Raw genomic sequence first — 8,302 nt, forward strand, 5'->3', positions numbered from 1 at the left:
ACTTTGTGAGAATCATCTTTTTTGTTCTCTTCTTTTATTCACAACATGCCCACGGCTCTTCTTATTGTGCAGGTAAGTATGTCCATGAATAACTGAAGCAGAAGGGTTCGCACTGTTGTAACAGTACATTTGGAGCCTCAGCAAGCAGGATGCATGCTAAACCTTCCATCCAAGAGTGCACACTCCTGCTGCTGCTACATTTCCACAAGTGAAAACAAATAGTGCCCTGATTTGTCAGTCAAAATTACCAATACGATTATCCCAGTCTCCTCGAATTTAGCTTTAGGAGGCTAAATTCATTCCTTCTGTTGAAGGCAGTTTAGTCACACCACAGATGAGCTTGCCGCAATGCATAGGCTGATGCTGGGAAGTTGGCTGCCCTGGTCTGTTCAATTGCTCTGCAACACAAAGGGAGCCTCACTAGAATGCAATTAACCTTCCTTTTCATCCCAAGGGCCCTAGTGTCAGACCCCATAGCAGCTGGTGTCCATTGTTCTTCATTAAGAACCTCTAAGCACCAAGTTATTAACCCATCAGTGAGCTAAGTGTACAGATAGTGGCATTTTGTTCCCTTTCCACAGGTTTCTGTCTCAGATACTTATTCCAGTACCCTTACTGGTTTCATACTTTTGCCTGACTCGCATATCTGCACTGGGGAATTTGAGTAAATTACTTGGGCACCTACAAAAGTGTGTTTCATAAAAGGGTAGCTTACTGGAAAGGCAAGAAACCTCTTAAGTACAGGTAGAAAACAAAAAATCCACTATCCATCAGCTTGAAGAGCTGTTGACATTAGCCTTTTCTTCTTTTGGGATTCAAGCAGCAACCACCTGTGTGGCACAAGCCTCCACTGTCTCAGTGGGCATTGCTTTGTTTCAGGAAATCTTTTGCCAAGGTTGGAAACAAACTGGTTTATACAAAATAAATATCAGTGAGTCCTGGAGACTTGAGCAGTCAAGTTCTAACTGGATCCTCCACATGATGCGAGACACTGTGGTGGGTTTGTTGTTTGTGAGTACATTTACCTGCAAAGGTAAGAGAAGAGGGTTGGTCCTTGAGTTCATTAGCAGAGAAGCTGGATGTCACATCCCCTCACATGCCCTGTATTCTGGGTTTCTTTTAGATTTTTCACTCCAGTTACATGTAAGTGGGAAAATGCCTTGGCATATTCTGCATTCTCAGTAAATGCTCCCAAGAAATGGGGGACTGAACAGAGTTATGATCTCATTATAATGCATCTGATGCCAGTTTATAGGAGTCTCAGCCCCCATCCCAAAGAACTACGTATTCTACAGATCAGGTACTTTCACACCTCAGGTTTCTAAATTCATACTGCCTAGGGAATCTGTTTACTACACATTTAAAAACAAGAAAGAAAAAGAGAAAATAAAAAAAGAAAGAAAAAGAAAGAGGAAGAAGAGAAAAGGAAAAAAGAAAAAGAAAGAAAAAGGTGTTACCTGGGTGTTGGATTTTAGGGTTTGGGTTGGTTGGGTTTTCTTCATTTTAGCAACTATGTAAAAAAAAAAAAAATAATCAGCAAATCTGTCTTTCTACATAAGCTTCTCGGTTGTTCTGACCAAGCTAAGAAAACAAAGAAATGGTTGACCTTTTTCTTAATGTGTCCATTTCTCAAATGTGCCTCTGTTTTGAAAATAACAGGTTTCATGTTTTGATTCTTCCCTTTTGTTTAAAATGCCATCAAAACCTATTTGCTGTATTAGACTTAAAATTGCCAAAACTTTGGTCAATGAAAAACTAATTTTCCACATGAATTTTTATCATGCACAAAAATTCACCCTTTTTTTTTTTTTCTTTTTTTCTGTCCACCAGGAAAAGTTCATCCTGGTGGGTGGATATGAGCCAAAAGTGTGTCCTCTCAGACCAGAAAGCTGACCGTAACTGCAGAAAAAGAAGCGTGGCCAGCAGGTCAGGGGAAGTGGTTTTGCCCCTTTTCTCCATTCTGGTGTTACCCCACCTGAAGTACTGCATCCAGCTCTGGGGTCTTCAGTAGAAGAAAGGCATGGACCTGTTGGAGCAGGTCCAGAGGAGGGCCACAAAAATGGTCAGAGGGCTGGAGCACTTCTGCTATGAAGAAACGCTGGGAGAGCTGGGGTGGTTTAGCCTGGACAAGAGAAGGCTCCGGGGAGACCTTATTGTAGCCATTCAATATATGAAGGGGGCTTATAAGAAAGGCAGACAGAGACTTTTACTGAGGCCTGTAGTAACAAGATAAGGGCTAATGGCTTTAAACTGACAAAGGGTAGATTTAGATTGAACATAAGGAAAATTCTTTATGATGAGGGTGGAGACACTGGACCAAGTTGCCCAGAGAAGTTGTGGATGCCCCATCCCTGGAAGCATTCAAGGTCAGGTTGGATGGGGCTTTGAGCAACCTGGTCTAGTTAAAGATGTTGTTGCCATGGCATTGGGCTTGAACTTTGATCTTTGAAGATCCCTTCCAACTCAAACCATTCTGTGATTGTATGATTCCTATAGATTTTTTTTATCTGGCATAAGAATGATGTCATACAGAAAAATAGCATGCAGGGAAAAAAGAACACTGCCTTTGTTGTCAGTGTGTTAAAAAATGCACAACAATGAACGTTTTGCTTTATTTGCTGAAAATGATTCACCCAAAACATTGGTTTGCTGACATTGCTAGGGGTCTTCTTCCCAAGCACTTCAAATGTGTCAAAAACTAAACATCACCAAGGAAGGAAACCAATAACTTTTCCCAGTTTCTCCTTAGCTGCCTGCCAACTGCTCCAGTGAGATGAGACACATGGTGGTAAGTTTTGCATTGCCCTTGTAGGCAATGCTGGCCCCAGCCGCCCCGCTGTTGGAGACAACCACCTCCTTATCAAAGCCGGTTGGTGCAAAATAGGTGCCTGTGCCCCTGTACTCCATGGAAAAACCTGGATTTTCCACTGCGCCTGCTGTGGAGGGCATTTAAAGCTCTACTGAGGTCAGCAGAGGATAAGCAGGTGCAGGGCCTCTCAGAGTGCTCCACCAGGAGAGGGAACCTCTAGCACCGCAGTGCTTGGGCAGCCAAGAGCAGTCAAGGGGCACAGCAAGGCTTGCCTAAGCTTTTCTGCTGAAACTTTCAGATCGGTGATGTCAGGCGTGCAATTTATCCACTCCTGTGCTGCGGACACTCCTGAAGACATGACCCAGTGAATTGGTTTAGCTGCTGTGAGTAACAAGGGGCTCAAATGCAGTTGCTCATAGCCAGCTCCAGTTCTTCCACTGTAAAGCTTGATGCCCTGAACTTGGCCGGTTTAACTCTTCACCCAGTTGCTTCTACTGAGCTCTGTAAAAGACTCCAGATTTAAAAATACACATACTAAAACCTTCATCTTAATTGGATCAGCAACAGCAAGAATGTTTCTCTGACCTTGTCCTATAGATGGTATTTCAACTTTATATGCATTCATCAGTTTAGCATGCATCATCTGTAAGGGTTCATCTATATGAGGACATTGCACCAGCTTAAATTTAACCTGTTGTTGGAAATCGATTTCTCTAGATCAGTTTGAGTACCTGTGGAAATGTTTATTTCAGTTTAAAGATTTTTTTTCTATTGATCTGTGTTAAAACCGAATAGCCTTGCTTTTATTCTAATGGCAAAAGTGCTCCCACAGGTCTACACATCAGCCGTCTTAATTGGTTTTAAAACCGCACCTTTAATTATATGGTTGCAAGTGCTTTGCATAGAGGAGGCCTTTCTTATGATCTGTATATAGTTGCAGCTGAGGTGCTAAATAAAAGTGCAGTTTGGGGTAATTTACAGCAGGAACCACCCCCCCAGGAGGCATTTGGGGTGAGACTGTGCTGGTTGTAGCCCCCTCTGCTTCGAGCAGCCCTCAGGCACCGTGTGAGCAGCTTTGTGGCCCCAAGTATCCCTGCAAGCCTCCCCGCTGTGCTGCAGAGCATGCAGGACATGGGTTTCAGGCTATGGCTGGTGCTGTACATGCCTTGCCTTATTCCAGACAACTAAGCCGAACAAAACACACAAAGAATATGCTGATTATTTGCTAGGCCCACATAAACACCAAATGGCGCCCAGGGTGTGTGCTGTGGATGTGATGAGGCTTCTGCAGAGGGTCTCACCCTGGGCAGTGTGGCCATACAGCTCCTGCTACGTGCCCTCCGAGCTGGGGGCACCTGGCTCTCTTTTGCTTCCCTGTTAGACACAGTCAGCTTGGGATTGGATTGCTTTCACAAGGCCTGTCTTCTTCCAGGTAAATCAGTGCTTTTCAGTAGGAAAAGGTCTCGGCACAATCTGTTAGACTGGTTTTCTGAGCCAATCTAGCTACGGTGTTTTATTTTAATATATGTTGGATCATCCACAGTTGTAATCAAGCATTATATCCCCCCTGAGATGGACGGTCAGAAATGCCAAAGAGAGGGCATTTTGACAACTTTCAGTAGCTGAGCTTTCTGCTAAGGTATTGCAGAACTATGACAGATTTAAATTCTTTTTTTAACACTAGAGGGCTAGCATTACTTTAAATTGGCTGTCTGCACACACACACACACACAGAAGATTAGCAGGTTGATCATCTTTGTGATACAAGTTTAATATTTTTTTCTGCTTTGTATTTAGATATGTCAGTGACAAGAAATTTCTAGCATCATTATATGACAAGGGACCTTTCATTAACCTTGTAGCACTTATTGAAAAGAAAGTGTTTTGTTTTGTTTGTGGAAGCATGACTTTTTGGGAAACCAATGACATTTGTATTCCCACTTGTTTAAGATGTGCACAGAAGTTGTAATAGAAGATTGAGTTAGCAGCAACGTTTCATTTCTCTGTCTCCAATGACTGTGGTATTTGCATGTCAGCTGGAATACAGCTTATATTTGCATTCCAATTCCCAGAAAAATCATGTGTGATACCATTTTCAAAATCTAGCTCCTAAAGTTGAAGAAACAAATAGCTAAGGACATCAGAAATTTTATGGCACAAAATAAATGCATATTTCATTTCTCGGACACAGGAATTATGCTCAGTAATTTGAACTGCGACACTTGAGGGCTATGATACCTTGCTTTTAATTTCTGGATTTGCTTTGCCTGACTGTAAGCATCTACATATGTTCACTTATAAGCTATGGTTAGATCAGAAATACTGTTACAGATTATATTTGTGGATGGATAGTTAATCATTTTGAGAAGCAGGGAGTGCTTGGAATTATTTTTTCATAACAATTTTTACAGTAAGAGGGAGAGGGGAAAAAAGGCACAGGAAGGTGTACGATGTCCACTGAAAGCAGATGAAATTTCTCCTTGGCTGCAGTGAGCCCATGGTGTCCCTCCTTAATGGCCACTTTAAGCTGTGTGGTTTATTTCCATTTCACATGCCCACATGTGCCATACCCATCTGTGTGCAGTGATTTGTCCAGTTGTGGTTCACCCACGTTCAGTTACATGCCCACATCTTTGCTTAATGTTACTGGTTATGCAAGTTATTTTGGGCTTTGCCCTGAAGTGTTCATCTAACACAGACCACAAGACTTTGTACTGTACCGAAATATTTGCCAGGTAAGCTGTCTCACGAAAGGATTAGTCAACTTGAATTGTGTATGAATTTCATTTAAAACATTCAGTGCACATCTGCATCTGAAATTTGGTGCAAGTGCACTGCTAAGTGTGCTAAGGCATGCACCCTGTGAGCGCACAAGGTGCTGCTGCCCTGCAGCAAGGGCACATTTGCTGGTTTGACTGCCTGTTGCATGCATTTAGCATTACGGTTAAACAGCACCTGCACTGCTTAGCATCTGTGTGCTCTGAGAAGGTGCAAAAGAGAAAGAGATATTTTTTTTCCTGTGTGCAGTGGGATACCTACTAGCAGAAATTTAATCTAGAGCCCAAATCAGAGTAAAAACCTTCCATCGTTCTTTTCCATTTCCCCCAACATTTACCTGGGGGGGGACAAGCTTAGGATCAGCAGACATGAATGAAATTCCTGGAAACTTCTGTGATCATCCTGTTGATAAATATAAGCAGGCTGCTACAAATCTGGAGTTGTGCAGTGGGTAGAGGATCGGGGCAGCAAGGGCACAGCGTAAGGAGCAAGGAGAGAAAGTTGTGGTTGAGGAGGGTCTGGATGTGTTCTCCTGGGCATCACTCCTTGGGAGAGCCCTGCAGTGTCTGCGAGTCCTGCTAAAGTTGTGCAGTGGCCAGCAGCAAAGGCAGAATGTAAGATGCATAAAATCATTTTTCAGGAAATCTTTACAGAGCTTCCCTGCAGGCATTAGTTTTCTTTTCATCTAAAGAAGTGAGCAGGCAAAGCCTTGCAGGAGGCTGCTGTCCTGCCGTCACCGCTGATGCTAGCTGGCCTGGGGCTCATTCGCAGGGTGCCAGGTGTGTCACGGCAGTGGTGGGTGCAGCCGTGACGAGGGTGCCCAATGCAAGGGGTGTTATGGTAGTGAGAGGGCCTTTAGGGGTTATTTGCAAAGGACATGGGACCATACTGGGGCCACTGTCACACAGGGTAGTTCACCACATCAGTGGTGTAAGGCTGGGTAATCAGGGACAATGGTTGTCTCAGATGGGTCTCCAGTAGCTTCTGTTTAAAATGATAGAGAGCAGATCAGGAAGGCAGGTCATGCACGATGCTGTCCCCAAAGCTGAGGTGTGGAAATAAGAGAGAAACATATGTTCTCCAGGCAGGAGAAAAGCAACTTGCAAAGCTAGATGATGTCTGTGCCAAGTCAGAGCTTTAATTGGCACAAAAATTATCTTTACTAACACCTGCAAGTGAGTGTATAGTACACTGCACAATTAATAGACAGAGGGAGAATGAATTTCTTAGAGCACAAAGGAGAAACATTTCCTCTTGCAGATGATGGTCTATGCTCGGGTGTCTCAGGCTGCTTCAAAGCCAAGGGCTTTAGTGAAACCAAGCGCCAGAACCATGACACCCTGCTTTATTTCAGGTGTGAACCTCTTCAGTAAAAATGCTTTCCCTCAAACAAAGAAACCTGGCCTATATGAGCTTGTTGGCACGGAAGTTAATCAGGTCAGAAGGAGCAATATACAAGCACCTCTGAAAGGAGATCTGGGATATGTTGAGATAGTGGAAAAGACAGTGAGGTTGGTCTCTGATGGGACTTTTCTGTTAGAGAGCAATGGGTAGAAGGAGCTGTTAAAAGCGTAAGCAGCCTAACATGACAGCCTCCTAACTGAAGGTGCTTACTGCTTGCTTTCTGTAGGTGTCATACGTGCTTCCTCCCGTGCTTTTCCCTGCTCAGCTCTCACAATGGGTTCAAAAAGGTTCTTCCAAATCTTTCACTTTTCCATGTTCTGCCTTTTTGCAGGTGTTCATGGGTGACACCGAGCGCATGCCTGCAGGTAAATCATGTTTCTGAATGCAACTGCTCTTCAGGTGCTGGATAACCTTCAGGGCTGCTTCACTTCTGTGGCAAACCAGCATTCAGCAGAGTAACTCACCTGGGGTGACTGAGCCTTTCACCAGGGTGAACCCTGTTGCAGTTTGAAAGCTACAGGCTTCTCCTTTAGGCTGACAGACCCAGTTGCTCAGTGTGTGGGATGTGAGGGACCGGTAGTATCTCAACAGCTGTGTCTGTCGAAGTGAGCAAGTTGTTTGGTTCTTGAACTTGAATCAATTATACATTCCCAAAAATGCCGTTTGTAAGGCCTGGGCCCATCAGCAGGTATATGGATGTTTTTTTCACGGTGATGCGGCACCCTGAGGCCTCTAACTCTCTAATAGCTAAGCTTTGGTTTGCTGATTGACTGCAGCACTGGCTGTCATTTCAGTTGTATCCCCAGTCCTCAGGTGGTCAAGTTCACAAATCCTGCACCACACAAAGTAGAATTACAGAACTGTATTGTCCCAGAGGGAGGAAAAAATCAGCATCAAAAAGCACATCTCAGCAACAGGCAGCCTTGGGGGAGCCCTGACGCAGGACCTGGGAGGCAGCTGAGCCCAGCAGTGCTTTCCCAGGGTTTGACCACAGGCCGTTTAGTTGAAGTATACTTTCTCCATGGCTTCAGAATAAAAAAGACATTTAAATTGGGAACTTTGTATTTTTTTTTCTCTGCCTTTTTGGGATCTTTTGCCTCCTGGGGACCCGGGCAGGTACATAGTGCAAGCACGCTCAGCCAGAAGCGTGATCCCTTCTGGATCAGAGCTGCCCTGTGCCCAGTGTGGGTAGCTGGTGCTTGGGTGGTTACATGGACCCATAACAGCCCAGGCACATAGCGAGGCCTCTCACATGGGGACACAGTGGGGTGTTAGCAGGTCTGAGCACAAACAGAAACATAATGGGAGGGA

Source organism: Falco peregrinus, chromosome 4, assembly GCF_023634155.1.
Source record: "Falco peregrinus isolate bFalPer1 chromosome 4, bFalPer1.pri, whole genome shotgun sequence".
In the NCBI taxonomy this organism is placed as follows: domain Eukaryota; kingdom Metazoa; phylum Chordata; class Aves; order Falconiformes; family Falconidae; genus Falco; species Falco peregrinus.